Genomic DNA, 17,239 nt, shown 5'->3' on the forward strand with positions numbered 1-17,239 from the left:
TCCAATTCAAAAGTATTTAATATTTATTGCATTTTTCTTCATGATTTTCCTATGCAAAGGTATGTGTTTGTTTTTGTGTGTGTTTTTGTAAACTTGCAATCATTTTCAACATGCAGGTTGTATGGTTTTTTGTAAGTATTTTTCCAGACTATCAAATATTATTCAAAAATTCTAGAATTACATTTTACTTGTTGTAAAGCAGTGTATCTTATTAATTATTTTAGTTTCTTAATCATCTACCCATATTTGGGCATTTGTATTAGCTCTTGCATATTGTGCCATTCATTCATTTATTCATTCAGCAAAACTTATTGGACATCCATTGTATGTCAGACATTATCAGTATGTAAAATAAGCAAAAATGAGATGAAATGAAAATTAAAAATGTCTTGAGTTTATGTTCCAGTAGGGGAGGTAGACTATGACGGAGATAGATAGTGTAAGAAGCGTGTAGCCCTTAGAACCTGGAACGTGCGTGTTGGCAGATCGTTCTGCGTGGCCTTTCACATTTCTGCACATTTCATAAGCAGGGCAGGGCCTTCCCTTCATTCCTCACTATCTTGTCAGGAAATGTATGTAGTTAACAGCTTTGGCATATAGAGGTAGTAGCTGCTTCCAAAAAATGGAAGGAATATTTACTGTCTAGCAAAAGAAAGAAAAAAAAACCTCTCTCCGGTCAAACGGCAGCTGGAGGGGCCACGGGAAAACTTGCCCTTTGCCCTCTGAAGTTTGCTAAAGAAGATCCAAGTGACTAAGGCAGATTAATAAGAAAGAAGGCATATAAATTTATTAGCATGCACAAGGAAGGTCGCAGAGTGATTATCCCAACACTCCAGTAGGGCTCAGAAGCTTAGGTATCTTCTTGAAACTACAGAAGGAATGGAAGCTCGGAGCATGGCCAAACATGTGGTGGTGGCAATTCAGGTCACAGTGGCATGGCAGGTTTTGGCAGAAGAGCAGAGGAGGCTTGGCTGGCAATGGTGGTCTCATTAGGTGGATGAAACCTCACAGATCGCAGCCCTCAGAGAGAATAGAAGGTGAACGTTTCTTTCAGACTTTTCAAGGTGTCAGACTCTCAGGTAATCCTTCCTAGACTGGACAAGAGCAGGCCACAGAGAGAGCCTGGCTACATCGATGCAGATTTTCTCTACAGAGGCAAATATCCCCCACAAAAGGCAGTTTTAAGCTTATTCTGTATTTCCAGCCCTTCACAATAGCCATCTTGAAACATGTCAAAGAAGTATATCTTGGGGTGAAATATTTTTGTTTTCATGCTCACTGCCAATTAGAAAGGATTGGGTTCCCTCCACCCAAGGTTATTCTCCTGTAACTGGACACACCGAGTGTGCAGGCAACACTGGGCCCCTTCCCTGCACCCTCTGGAAACAGCTCAAAAAACCTGCACAAAAATGCTGCTACTTTGGCTACAGATACTGTCATGTGTAGTAAACTCTTCTTCTTCCTTGGCCCAGGAGTTTCATGACTTCTACCAGCATCCTTGAAACAAGCTAATTTGGTATGGCAAGTCAGGTTAAAATCTGAGCTCTTTCATGATTCTTGAAGAAAATTAAGGCAGGGAGGGAATCTAGGTAGCGGGCAGGGTGCAGGGGATTGGGCCTATTAGGTGCTATTTTAGATAGGATGGCCAGAAAAGAGTTCACTCAGAAAGTGACCCTCGAGCAAAAGCTTGAGTGAGTTATGTGGATATGGGGCAGGAGAAGAATATTTCTGGCACATGGAACAGAAAGTGCTCAGGCTGTGAAGAAAGTGTGTTCCTGCAACACCTAAACGACAGCTGTTAGGCTGATGTGGTAGAGTTTTGTGAACAAGGGAGATGGTAGCAGAAGATGAGGTCCAGAGCAGCAGTGAGAGACTCTATCACATAGGCTTTCAAAAGAACTTTCACTTGTATTCTGAGAAAAGTAGAGAATGGTCAGCTCTGAGCCGAGAAGCGAAATAAACCGACCTGTTTTCAAAGGATAACTCCAGATGCTCTGGTAGGATCATATTATTGGAAAAAAGATAAATAGGTCATCTCTTAGGATTCAATACAAAAATTCATTAGAAATTATGTTTACTTGGACCACAGTATGAGTGGTAAAGATGGTCAACATTCATGGGAATATGGGTATAGTTTTTGGTAGAGTCAACAAGTTTTCCTAGTTATTGGCTGTAGGGTGAGAGGAGAAAAAGATGACTCCAGGCATTTTGGGTTCTGCAACTAGAAGGAAGGAGGTGTCGTTGGCTGAGATGAAGAGGACATGGGAGAAGTAAGTTTTTGTGGGAAGATCATGAGTTCATCTTAGACCTGTTATGTTTGAGATTCCCACTGTGTCTCCAAGTGGAGAGGCCATGTAGACAGTTGGGGACATAAGTCTAGGGTTACAGGAAAGGTATAGGCCAAAGATACATACCTGGGATTTTTCAGAAAATGGTTGCCACTTGAAGCCATGAAATGAGATGATCAGAGATTACAATTGATGAGTGAGTAAATATGGACAAAGAAGAAACAAGACAAGGCCTTCCATCATTAAAAGGCTGTTACAAATAGAGAGGAACCAGGCAAAGAGGCTGAAGAGTGGCTACTAAGGTACAAGGGAAAGTGGGAGATTGTTCTGTCCTGGAAGCCAAATGGAGAAAGTGTTTTAAGGAGAAAAGAGTCAAATTCTACTAATAGGACAAGTAAGATGAGACTCAAAATTAACCATTGGGGTGACTTTGGATGTCCGCAGAGCCTCCGTGCAGATTTAGTCCAGGGCTCGCCAAGCAGGTTTGTTTTTCTCTCCTTTTAGACCCGAAGGCCTGCCGCAAACATGCTTCGCCAGATCATCGGTCAGGCCAAGAAACATCCGAGTTTGATCCCCCTCTTTGTATTTATTGGAACTGGAGGTACTGGAGCAGCACTGTATGTCTTGCGTCTGGCATTGTTCAATCTAGATGTTAGTTGGGACAGAAAGAATAACCCAGAACCCTGGAATAAGCTGGGTCCCAATGATCAATACAAGTTCTACTCAGTGAATGTGGATTATAGCAAACTGAAGAAAGAAGGTCCAGACTTCTAAACCAAATGTTTCACTATAAAGCTGCTTAGAATGAAGGTCTTCCAGAAGCCATCCGCACAATTTTTCACTTAACCAGGAAATATTTATCCTCTAAATGCATGAAATCATGTTGATGTATTGTGTTGAGGATTCACACTGATTAATAAATATCTGAAACTTGGAAAAAAAAAATTAACCATTGGAATTGTCAATTGACCTTAATGAGGTCAAGAACAGTTCTGACAGCCTGGTGGAAGCAAGAACCTGAACAGAGTGGGTCCAAGAGTGTGGGAAGAGAAGAATTAGAGACAGAAGTGTAGAAAATTCTCAAGGAATTGGCTCCAAAGGGGACTAGACAATTGAGCAGTCACTGAAGAGAAAAGTGGAGTCAAGTGAGGGTATTTTTGTGATGACAGAAATACCACCTTAGCTGTGTGCTCTTAGGAACAATCTGTCAGAGACAGGAAAATGGATGATGCAGGAAAGAGGATGAGAATGAATGGCTGCAACCACATCTGAATTAGTTTCCTGTTGCTGCTGTAACACATTCCTGAAATGCTATGCCTTGAAACAACCCAAATATGTTTTCTTACAGCTCTAGAGATGAGAAGTCCAAAGTCGGGCTCAGCGGACGAAAATCATTTCTTCTTGGGAGTCCAGGGGAGTAATCCGCGTCCTCCCCTTCTCCAACTGCCATAGAATGCAGTCCTTGGCTCACGGGTCTTTCCTCCACCCTCAAAGCCAGCTGCGTAGCCTCCTTCCCGCTCTGACCTGTGTTTCTGTCCTCACATCTCCTCTTTCACTGTGACCCTCCTGGGTCCGACCTTGCGGACTTTGTGACTACATCGGCCTACTCAGATAATCTGGGAAAATCTTTCCATCTCGTAATTGTTAACTTAATGATATCCACGAAGTTCCTTTAACAAGGTAAGGCAACATAGTCACAGGTTCCAGGGATATGGGAATGCATGTCTTTGGGGGCCAATACTCAGCCTACTATATGAGCTTTGGTGGTGAATTTGGGGTAACTCGGCCTTAGTTTCCTCATCTTTCTAATAGAAATGGTTATATCAGCAATGGTAGATGCTGAGATTCTAGACTTTCATCTCAGATGTCAAGTGGGAACCACCCAAATATAAACCTGTTTCTTCAAGGCTGATATCATCTTGACCCCACCTATTTTATTTCTGAATTCTTGATACACTCTCTTCATTCTGCAAGTTTAAAATTTCTTCCCAGGATCTGTTGCCATCATCTTTCATTGTTCATACAAACATCTCAAGCTTGACTGTTTTTTGACTTCTCAATGCCTTCGACTTTCTACTCATGCCTAGACTGTATTTCAGGCAACTACCTTTGTGTTTACTACTTACAACTGCTTCCTCTATGAAATCCTCACTTTGACACATTTCATACTAACCAAGACTCTCATTCTGCGGTTCCTGTATTCATCAGGTTTTTTATTCATTCAGAGTTGTAGCCTTGGGTCTCTATGCTTTCCTCTTTTCATTATTTCAGTCCCCATGCAAGTTCCAATATTCAAATTAGGTTAAACAGTAAGTTCAGTTCAAACTGATCAGACTCATTCATTCTCTCTACATTTCTCTTTTAAACAGATCTGCTGCTGAGTGACTTTGCTTTTTTCACTTTAGAACTGCTCATTGATGAGACATAGAATTCTAACTGTACTCATCAAACTTACTAAATTATCTAAAATACCACAAAAAATTGCCTCTAGATGCTTCTGGATCTTGTAACACACGACCCTTCCATGTTTGGAAAATGTCAGCTTTGTGTCTTCTCCAGTGTTTCAGATCTCCTTACTGCCTGTAGTGCTCTGGGCTGTTTCAGTATATCCTCTCCAGGAATGGACTTCTGTGGACTGTGCACCTGATACCCATTAACCACTCGAGTGTTTGGCTTGACATCTCTCATAAAATTTCCAGAAACTTATCGGATATTTTAAGTACTGCCTCTTCCCCATGGTGTCTGATATACTTGGATACTCTGAATTGGCAATTATGCAATATAAAAATAATAAAAATTTTCTATTTTTGTGATAGGTTTTTGAATTCCAGTTGACTTCAGAGGACATGAAAGTACTAGATGGCCAAAACAGAAATCTACGTGATGTCACTGGTGATTTGTAAGTAATTTTGTTAAATGTGTTCCTGCAATGTATTTTCTAAGGAGGAATGTGGATGGGTATTGAAAGTTTCCTCAACCCCAGGAAGACACAGGCCAGTTTGAGTCTAGGTGAGACAGGAGCTTTCTAGAACTCTCCTCCGGATTTACTCCTGAGCTCTGTTCTCTGACAGGGTGAGTGAACCCAGGTCAGTGTGGGTCACCATGTGCCTGTACACTCCTGCTTCCATGGAACTTTCCAGAGTAGCCAATATCATTGCTGAGTCTACACATTCCATACAGGTCTCCCATGTCTACTACAGTCTACTGGACATATGCTGTGGATATTACCAATGTAGCCTACTCACATGTTTCCAAATCTCTGTTTATATCTGTTTTTATGTCATTCTCCCAAACCTGCTCAATTCCTTATCAGATTAAAGGCATTTCCATCAACTTTGTGGTCTATGCCAGACATTCCCATCTCCTCCACATGAAATGTTCACTAGATCCTGTCAATTCAGTGTCTTTAATAGTTTCTTTTTTTTTATTTTAAAATATTACAGTGGTACTAATGTTTTCGGTTACATGGATTGCTTTTATACTTCTTGAGTCCTTTCTATAGGTGTGTCCATCATTCAAATAGAGTTCACTGTACCTGTTAGGTAGGTTTTTGCTCCTCCTTTCATCCTCCCTCCCCTCAGCTTGATTTCCACTGAGTTTTACTTCCCTCTATGCCCTTGTGTGCCCCTCGGTTAGTTCCAGTTTAATAGCGAATACATGTGGTGTTTGTTTTTCCATTCTTGAGATAGTTCCCCTAGGGGAATCGTCTCCACTTCCATCCAAATTGTTGCAAAGGGCATCAATTCATCCTTTTTGTGGCTAAGTAGTACTCCATAGCATACATAAACCATGTTTTGTTAATCCACTCATGAGTTGGTGGGCACTTGGGTTGATTCCACACCTTTGCAATTGTGAATTGTGCTGCTATAAACATTCAAGTGCAGGTGTCTTTTTGATAAAAATATTTCTTTTCCTTTGGGTAGATTCCCAAAGTGGGATTGCTAAATCAAATGGTAGGTCTACTTTCAGTTTTTTGAGGAATCTCCATACTGGTTTCTGCCGGGAGTTAGCTACTTTCACAGCAAAACAGGCCCCAAGGCAGGATCATCACAAGAGATTTAGAAATAATAGGAATGGAGGAATAATATAGATGGAGAAATAACTGAGGCAGAGACAAAGTGCAGTTTAAAGTGATGGGGGAATCAGAAGTCCTCCAGCATTCCCATGAGCTGTGAGGCCCTGAGTGAAATCCGACATCAGTATTTATTGTTACAGCAAATAATTGTCTTTTGTTAAAGAATTATGTGTACAGCTCATTCTTTGAGGTTTCCAGGGGAACCTTACCTAATTCTGTCTACAAGAATAGATGGTTACAAAATTTTTCTAAGATAACCATGTTAAGCCCTAAGTTAGAAACAGATCTAGCTGAGCATACAAATTAAAGATAAAATGTATAAAATAAATAGACTGAGTGAGTCTGTGTACTACTCTAATCTACTTCTTGTAGATTAGAAGACTACAGAGACATGTAGTCAGGAGTCAAGCAGGAATAGCCTTGAAGCCTAGGATAGTTCCAGCTGCACATTATCTGCTGGGCAGGCATTTTAATCAGCTTCTCTGCCAAGGACCCAAACCCTGCTTCTGCCTTGCAAAAAAGCTCAAGGCGATGGCCAGCAACAAAGAAGAACGTTGTTTTGCAAACATCCTCTGACAATGCCTCCTCTGATGGAAGCAGCTTCTATTCTGTGAACTCACATGTCCACAGATTTCTTCAAGGAAAAGCCCTGCAAAACTGAAACATATGACATCTCTTAGCCTATTTTCCCAACAGTTTTCCGTAGATGTTGTACTAATTTGCAGTCCCACCAATGTGTATAAGTATTCCTTTCTCTCTGGATCCACACCAGAATCTATTATTTTTGGATATTTTTCTTTAAAATATTTATTATTAAATCCTCTGCACTGAAAGTTTCTTGTGGCACTATAGTAACAGATACAAATATATTTACAAATGTAGATATTCCTAATTCTTTTTGTTAACATTTCAGAATATTACCAGGATACAAATGTTTTGGTTACATGGATTGCTTTTGCACTGCTTGAGACAAGGTTATAAGTGTGCCCATCTCCCAGATAGTGTACATTGTACCCAATAGGGTATGATTTCACCCATTCACCTCCATCCCCCTCCCCACTGTTTGATTTCCCTTGAGTTTTACTTCCTATTGTGCACATGAGTGCTGTTTGATTAGTTCCGATTTAATTGTGAATACATGTGGTGTTCGTTTTGCATTCTTGTGATACTTCACTTAGGAAAATGGTCTCCAGTTCCATACAGATTGTTCCAAAAGGTATTAATTCATATTTTTAGAGCTGAGTGGTATGGTATACATATAACACATTTTATTAATCCACTTATGTATTTATGGACACTTGGGTTGACTGCACATCTCTGCAATTGTGAATTGTGCTGCAATAAACATTCAAGTGCAAATGACTTTTTGATACAACGAATTTTTTCCTTTGGGTAAATTACTCAGTAGTGGGATTGCTGGATCAAATGATAGGTCTACTTTTAGTTCTTTGAGGTATTTCCATACCATTTTCCATAGAAGTTGTACTAATTTGCAGTACCACCAACAGTGTATAACTGTTCCTTTCTTTCCACATCCACATCAGCATCTGTTGTCTTGGGACTTTTTAATAAAAGCCATTCTAACAGTTAAGGTGATACCTCATTGTCGTTCTAATTTACATTTCCCTGATGATTAGCGACATTGAGCATTTTTTCATGTGTTTGTTGGTCATTTGTCTATCTTCTTTTGAAAAGCTTCTGTTCATGTCTTTTGCCCACTTTTTACTGGGGTTGTTTCTTTTTTTTCTTGCTGGTTTGTTTGAGTTCTTTGTAGATTCTGGACATTAACCCTTTATTGGATGTAGAGTTTGTGAATATTTTCGCCCATTCTGTAGGTTGTCTATTTGCTCTGTTGATTATTTCCTTGTCTGTGAAGAAGCTTTTAAACTTAGTGTATTTAATAGTTCCTTCTCATTGGGTGTTTGCTCATGACCGAAACACTGCATTTGCCTCCAGGCAGGCTACTTTGATGGGGCAGTGGGAGCTCTTGGTTTAGATTTTCTGCTGTAAGAGATCTCAATGTGAAAATGGAAGAAGTTTTAGACATGGTAAATTGAAAACAAAGGGAAGAATGTGGAGACAAAATCTCCTTGTTGGAGATAATTTATAGTCAACAAAAGATGTTCACTATTTCTTCATGCACTAACAATATAGGATTCATGGAAGGACATTTATTATAATGAGGGGAAAGGAAGAAGTTACGTTACTGCTGCCAGTGCAGATTTTAACAGGTCATGGAGATGAGGAGATAATGTATGTAAAGGTAAAAGCACGATGGCATATCACTGTTGATTTTTTATTACATTAGAGGAAAATGAAGAATAAAAAAGGTATTTATGAAAAAGAAGAGAAAGTAGCAAGCATGGGAATTCTTACCACCAATTAAATATTTATAATAAGCAGTTCTGATTAAACCCAGTCTGTAATTATGGGGTCCATTGGGGGGAAAAAAGAAAAAAAAAGGAAAAAAGCAGTCATTTATTCACCAATTTATATTTTGTGTTATTTCTACATAGAGATTCTCCTTAGTGCATTGTATCTCTAGGATATGGGACCCTATATTATATATGACAATTTACATTTCTGATACTAATACAATATGTTCCGTAAGGTAGGCAGTAAGTAATTAATGAATTAATGAATGGAAGTATAATTGCCTCTAGTAACTTTTAATGCTCAAAAGTATTTATTAGTGATGAGGGTATAGCTTGTTTGTTCTTCAAAATAATGCAGAATGAGTTACTTCTCTCATTGAGAATTTGGAAGAAAAAAGAGCAGTATATCTCCTTGGTTTGTCGACAGATGCAGAGGAATAGGTTTGAATATTTGACTTTGTGTGTTTTGTGTGGTAAGTTCCAGGGAAGTGAATATAATTTGAATAACTTATTATTTTTAAGAAAACTCAGAAAGTCATGTTCATGAAAGTAAGAAGGGAAGATTCTACAACCAGTCAGAAAATAAAATTTATAACTTCCACCCTAATGGCAACTTCCTAGAAATCACTTTGCTACCACCCTAGTAATGGAGACATTGTGTCCATATTGTGCAATAGTCTTTCTCTTTCCAGTATGGATGACAACCCTATGCTTAGGGACCCAAATACTTGTTGTTTTCTTAGTTTTGAGTTTTTGTTTTTTTACTTTTGTTGTTGTTGTTGGGCCTCAGGTGCATAGAATTGGATGCATTGTAATCATTCATCACTTGTCCAAGCAAAGACTAGTTTTTATTTGGTTATTTTTAACAGTGAATGAACACCACAAACCTCCCATCAGTTTTCTATTGCCCCAGGATGTTGCATCACAGCTAAGCAAGACCTCGGTGGCCTGCTCCAGCAAGTGGCATGCTCCTCGTGTATGGGCAGCGGAGCAGCTCAGTGGAGCTTGGCTGGGCTCCGCTGTGTGTCTGGAGATTGGCTGGTCTCTCTGGGGATGGCTGAGGCTACTGTGCTTGGCTCCACACATCTCATCCTGGTGCAGCTGGACTGGGAGTGTTCTCATGGAGACGGCCAAAGCACATGCACCCCTATCTTTTCTTCCCGCCCGTTGTCACGGAGGGAGCAACTGCAGCCCTGGGTCCCAAAACTACCTGGAGAGTGGAAAACCCCACCAACCCATGGAGGGCCCTGAGCAGATCATGGACATGCTTGGTTAGTACCGGGAGATGTGAGCAAAATGAACACTTTGCCATCGTGGTGCTCTAGTGTTCCAGAATTTCTGCATCGTTTCCATCAAAAATGCCTCCCTTACCTCTGATACATCCCCTTAGTAATTTTCCATCCACTCTCCCAGCCCCCTCCCCTGCTCCTTGGTTATAAACCCCCACTGGTACTAACTGGAGTCGGATTTGAGCTCAATGTCTCTCCCCTACTGGGAGACCCCATTGTGGTTGTCCCTGTAGCTAATGCCACGGTCCCCACTGAGTAGAGTCTTTCTCACCTGGCTTTTAACAGAAAAAGCCAAAACTCTGTAAAATAATTTAAAGAGGTTTATTCTGAGCTGAATATGCATGACCATAGCCCAGAGCATATGGCCTCAAGAGGTCCTGAGAAAATGTGCCTGAGGTGTCCGTGTTATACATTGGTTTTATACATTCATGGAGAAAGGAATTGCTGATAAGATCTGAGGTGAATACCTGGAAGGTGGATGTTGGTTTGGCACCAAAAGCAGGACATCTCGAAGCAGGGGTCTACAGGTTATAGCTGGGTTCAAAGATTCTTTGATTTGTAATTGGTTAAAGACATGAAGATTTGTCTAACACCTTAGAGTGTTTTAAGTTAAGAGAAGAAAGTCTGTTAATCAGAGATAAGCCAGGGTACATATACTGACCTCAAGTGATCTGTTAAGGAAATTGATGACCTGCAGGTGTGGTTTAACTGCTGTGTCACCTGGGCGTAGGTCCCTTTACTGATTTAGTATCTGCTTGTTACAGAGAGCAACTCCACAGGGGAGGGGGCATAATGAGGCAGCGTGTCTGCCCTCCCTTCTCCTCATGGATGACAACTCATTTTAAGGTTTTTCTGGGGTTCCATTGGCCAAAGGGGGGTTCAGACAGCTGGGGGGCTTAGGATTTTATTTTAGTTCACAAAGCTTTAACAAATGTCAAGAAGAATTCTTTCATGGTGGACACCTGACTCTCCATCAGAGTTTCTCTCATGGGATTTGGAGGTCCAAAAAGAAGATAGCAGAAAGTGGGAGTCAGAGAAGGCTCTAGAGAGAAGGAGGAGTCATAGGTTGCTGGGGCTGAGATGTCCTGAGTTGCCCTAGTCTTGAAGCGTCCTCCACCCTGGTTGTTCCACCTTCGTTTATCCCTTGAATCACCCAGTGTCCTTCTAAGAACCTCCCTTTCACTTGCATTAGAGCCTGTTTCTACTGCAGCAAACATGCAAAACACAATTGGGTGATATAGTGCAACAGTGCTTCTCACATCACAGCAACAACGCTGGTAGTTGTGTCTTTGGAAATTAAAATCCCTTCTTACCTACTTGCTATGGCTTGAATGTGGCCCCAAAGTTCATGTGCTAGAAGCTTAATCTGCACAGCAATAGTGTTGAGAGGTGAAACTTTACAAGGTAACTCGGTGATAAAGGCCGCACCCTCGTGAGTGGATTGATGCTATTATGCCATTATCACAGGAGTGGGATATCAGGAGGATAGTCATCTAGGGAGTGGGACTCTGATGACAGAATGAGTTTGGCCCCTTCCTCTCTCTATCTCTAACATGGTCTCTCGCCCTCCTGCCCTCAGCCATGGATGATGCAGCAAGAAAGCCCTCACTAGATGCAGGCCCCATGACCTTGGACTTCTTAGCTTCCAGAGCTATAAAAAACAAACCTCTGTTCTTTGTAAATGACCCAGTCTCCGGGGTTCTGCTATGGCAGCAGAGAAGGAACTGTGATGCTCCTCTAGCAATGTTGCCATGTCCATGGTCCCGCTTTTCTTGATTCCTGCTTTATGCCACATTTTTCTTTTCCTCTTAGGGATAGTGCAGTCCTCCTGTCTTCTCTCATTCAGGGCTTTCACTGTCTCATCCCCAAACTGTCTTGTGGCTTTTTATTCTGCTTTCTGTTTTTGACACTTTTTTGTCAGTGTGTCTTTTCATGTATCTCACGTTCAGACTCTCTAAGAAAAATGGTGCGATTGAGTTGTCACTGTGCTGTCCACAGCACCATTTTAGGGAAAGATCTCCTTCCTCACCTTCTCTGCCATTGCCCAGCCAAGGGGGGCTGCCTTTGGGTTAGCTGCAGATTCCTGTTCCAAACAGTCACGCACAGAATTATTTGGCTCCCTGGTGACATTAACAACAACAACAAGAAATCCACTTTGCGAAGTCATAAAATTAAAATCTCTTGGTAATTATGAGACATATCCTGTTGGGATTTCAACTTCAGCATCTCACTGGGATTAGTCAAATAAATTACATTCTATATCTAAACTTGAAATATTTACAAAAACTTCTAGCCATTTCCCAATTTCAGCAGGATAATTTGTTTCCCACTAGACTCATTTGTAAGAGTTTAGTGATAAAGAATTTGCCCTGTGCTTTTTCTCAAAAGGAATTTTTTGGGGACCAGCTTTAAGGACCAAATGACAAACCACTTGTCCAAAGAGTGCTGAGCAGGTCTCTCTCACAGAGAGGAGGGGAAGGTGCAGGCCTGGGCACAGGAATCCTTAAGCAGAGAAGGAGCAAGAACATCCCAGCTGAGAAAATGATAGGTCATTCCCAGACTCTGTGTTTCACTTCCTTCTGCTTGTTACAAACTGTTCTAGTGGGAAACTTAATATTTCAGTTCTGCGTTTACCAATTGTCTTGACTCTTTACATAACTAAACAGTTCATTCTGAAGAGCCTGGCAGCTGACCGCTATCCCCTGCAGTGTATCCGTTCGGGATGGATTTCTGAAGACAAAGGGAAAACAAAGGTCTGGTGTGTTTTTCTTTGATTGTTTAATCTGTCAGTCTGGGCTATGAATTTGATTTTTCTCAACATGCCCCATAGTAAATGCCAAGGTGTTTCTGGTTGACATCAAAAACTAACCCAACATTTAAATGCAAGGTAAGTCATCAGGAGAGGACAGCCCTTGTCCTCTAGTCTAGTATTTTCCTCATTATGTTTTCTCATTAGTACAGGGATTGTATTTAGAATACATAATAATGTAAACTTATTCATAAATATAGGAAGTGCCCAGAAAGTTGTAGACAACCTGTGGTTTAAACACTGTTACTTTTGATTGTAGATAGAGTAGTAAGTTGAAAATGTTTCCTATAGAAGGCAGTGACTATTTACCTCAGGGTAAAATGGGAGAAGATGAGTTTCAGAAGGTTGGTTTGGGGTTAAGGGTAGGACAGGCCCATCATTTGTCAAGTGTCGGACATGTCTTCCCTACCCCACACTGCATTAAAGCATTTACACTCACCACGTGAGATCATCTAAAAATGTCTTGATAGCGAGGACCGAACTCTGATCTTTTTCTTTGCCCAAAAAATGTCTTTCTGAGGGGGCCTGGTGCATCATGCCAATAAATGATACAATGTCAGTAAATAGGTTTTTATGATGTGGTTTAATTCCCAACATGATTCTGGTATAGCATCACATAAAAGATAGAAGAAACTTATCTTAACTCAAGTGTTCCTTTCCACTGATTCCTAGTCTTTGGACAAAGCCTAATTCTTTCATCCAATTGTAAACTAGACAATCCCTAAATCCATTTATAACTTGCGATCCCCTGCTTTGAGATGGCCCTCCTTTTTGGCCAAACCAATGTATGCCTTCCATGTATTGATTTGTGGCTTTGCCTGTAATTCCTGTCTCCCCAAAATGTATAAAACCAAACTATAACCCAGCCACAGAGAGTCCACTTGCTCAAGGCTTCTTGGGTGTGGCTCTGGGCCATGGTCCTCAAATTTGCCTCAGAATAGACCTCCTTAAATTATTTTACAGAGTTTGTCTTCTTTTCCATTGACAAGGGTATTAAGTGCACCCTCCCTCTCTGAAAAATATTGCTGACTCACGGTGAACAGAGAACTCAGTGGCATGTTAGAGCTGCTGAGAACACACACCTGGCTTGCTGCACTTGCTCTGAGTTCCACAGGTTCTATGTTTTGATACAAGCTGATTAGGAAGACGCTTATAAAATGGGGCTCTTAATATTTAAATCATTCTATTTATTAAAACTCTTGTCCAGTGTTTCTGAGGTTTTGAAACATAAACATCAGGAAGCCAATGTGCAAATAACAAACACGTCATTTCCAGAAACTTTGTGTAATTAACAACTTCCCTAGTGTGATCTGAGACACCCTTTTATCAACTAAGAGGAACCCTAAGGTTATGGAAACCAAGGTTACCTACGGGTGGAGGGTTCAGGAACTGGCTGGCACAGCAAATATTTAAAGTCCTGTGGCCATAAGAAGAACCACAGTCTTGCTACCCTCCCTAACACTAGGAACCACCAGACCCCTCCTAACTCTGATTCACAACTCAGCACACCACAACTCTGACTGCATAGAGGACCAGCTTCATAAACATTCTCTTCTCATAAGCAGCTGTAGACCACAAGCCAGTTTCAGCCAGCCATGGAGGCTTCTCACAAACAGTATGTGAGCCCAATAGTCTCCCTTTTCATGTAAAGAGACAAATTGCACCTCAGTTGTTTTTTTTTTTTTTTTTTTTTTGGAGACAGAGTCTTGCTCTGTCACCCTGGCTGGAGTGCAGTAGCATCATGACAGCTCACTGCAACCTCAAACTCCTGGGCTCAAGTGGTCCTCCTGCCTCAGCCTCCCTACTAGCTGGGACTACAGGCATGCTCCACCATACCTGGCTAATTTTTCTATTTTTTGCACAGACATGGTCTCACTCTTGCTCAGGCTGGTCTCGAACCCCTGACCTCAAAGGATCCTCCAGCCTCAGCCTCCCAGAGAGTTAGGATGACAGACCTGAGCCACCTTGACTGGCCTCCATCTCATTTTAATGCTACATCCCTGCCCCAAAGAGAACATGGCCTGTGTGTTACATGTCGTGTACTCATTGTGCATGCACTTGGCTCCCATTATAAATACACACAGCTTGTACCCACACCCTGCTCAATGTGTATGACTCTCTTGTGTGATACAGACCCTGTGAGGCATAAAACACAACCTGCCCTTTCCCTCTTTAAAGAGAGCACATTGGTTCCACACTGCAGACTCTATGTCCCAGGTTTGCAAACAAATATTGCCAGTAAAGCTCTCCCTTCTGCTGTTTGCATACCCTGGTGGTCTTCGGGATGACACCTGCATCTTGAGCACAGGTTTTTCCTGTTGTAGTTCAGTAGCTGCTGGGAACTGAGGGCAGGTGACTTACATGAACCTGAGCTGGAGAAACTGCACAGTCCTCTGAGCTGTAGGAGAGGACAAAAGTCATTTTCCTTCTACTTCTCTTAAGTTCATTAACTAGGTCCAATAAATTAAAAGAGAACAAACAGATGACTCAGAGAAACACAAACCGAAGTTTGTGAACTCGTGCACTGTGCATGGGCAAGGGAGCACTCAGACGTGAGTAGATCAAAGGGGTTTAGAGTTAAGGGTTTCTTTACCCAACTTAGTAAGGGAAAGGGAGGAAGATAAAAAGCACCTTTACAAAATGAAATAACCTTTTGAAAGGTAATAACTGGGAGAGAAGATGGTCTTGTGTCAGTATCCGGGTGTGGGGCCCAGTTCAGCTGTGTGAGAGGAGACTGGAGTTGCTCCCAGGGAGGGGGCTTATGGCAACTGAGTTCTTTTGGGAGGCTCTGCTGTTAGGCTGACAGGGATTTCAGGATCTGTAATGTCTTCAGTTCAATAGAATTCTTACAACACACAGGCATATTTTGGGGTGGAACATCCTGGTTCTTTACTAGGAAAATGCATGTTGGTGCTGAAGCAAGCACAGCCACGTGCCAATGCTTTGTCACCATGTCTGTCTGTGCAGCAGTAGGGACAGTTCATTCCTCAAGAACTGACAGGGACTGTCTGTGCTGTGGAGCTTCCTCCATGAGAGATTAGATATAATGCTAAAATTGCTTAGAGAGGTTGCTGTGAAAACTCTCCCCAAAGACACTTGTCCCCCACTCTGTCCCTCACTACACATTCACACTCACCAAGTGAGATCATCTGAAAATGTGTCGGTGCCATTAATTCCATCCTCCTCTCTGTCAAATATTGCTGACTCACAGTGAACACAGCACTCTGATGGCAGGTCTGAGGATCTCGTGGCACACTCATGCTTTGAAGGGTTATCGTACAGGTAGAAGGAAATCACACACGCCATGCACAAAATAGACTTCTTTGGCATGTTTCCAGATGGCTATTCAGAGGGGATGCAAACACGGGAACAGCTCTGCAAACCTGTCCTAGGTAGGGGAGGCTTGCATGTATAGAGGACATCTGCGTCAGCGAAGTGATCGGCTGACTCAGACACACTTTTTCCAAGGCCCTCTTATCTGTCCTATTGCATCAAGGAAAGAGGAACTCTCAGGAAAAACAGACTAAAATCCCTGACAGACAATCTGTTACCACCGCCACCATCTGTGCTTTGCAGGGGGCTCCGAGATTACCAGAGAGATGTACACCTGCATAACCAGATGGCCTGGGCTTCCCCTGCCACCTCCCTCAGTCTCCCATAGCCTGTGCCTCCACCTCCCCCCAGGAAATCCCAAGGCCCTGTTCCTCTGGCAGCCTCAGGATGGTGTAAACACTTTCCTCATCTACCTGGCTCTCCCTGGAGTCACATAATTGTGGACTCTCCTGGCCGTGTCCATGGAAATCATGTGCCTTTTTGTTTTGTTAACCTGTTTACTGTGATTTTGTTTTATAGACACGAACTATCAAACCTTCGGCATTGGGAGGGAAGAAAATTCTCTTTGCACCTACAAGGGTATGTGCATTTGGCATGCTAAGAAGAAAAGGGAAAGGAAAGTATAAATAACTGTCCTACAAGTAGCAAACGTTGCCGTGAAAACGGCAATGAAGCAACAGTGCATGGCCACAGGCCGATACTGAGATACCTGAGGCCATTGCAGCCACGTCTCTCGTCTTGCCTCCTCCTTCCCCTCCACCCCAGTAGCATCCGCTGGGCAGCATCTGCTGGGCACAGTCCGAGGGTGAGTAGGGGCTACTGGTCAGGGGAGTGGATGGGAAAGTGTGTGTGAGTGTGTGTCTCAGCACGTTAGGAGTTGTGTTGAGAAAAACTTTCCTTGTGTAAGTGTATTTACTTATATTATAACTACTTTATTATTCTTAACTGTTCACCTTCTCAGGGTCTACAGGTGAATATGAATTATGAGCCTCTGCAGGGAGGTTTAGGAAGGTTCCATCTGTGTCTCATTCTCTCCCAGGGATGAGGTGAGCTATGTCATTGAAACCTGA

This window comes from Eulemur rufifrons, chromosome 25 (genome assembly GCF_041146395.1).
Source record: "Eulemur rufifrons isolate Redbay chromosome 25, OSU_ERuf_1, whole genome shotgun sequence".
In the NCBI taxonomy this organism is placed as follows: domain Eukaryota; kingdom Metazoa; phylum Chordata; class Mammalia; order Primates; family Lemuridae; genus Eulemur; species Eulemur rufifrons.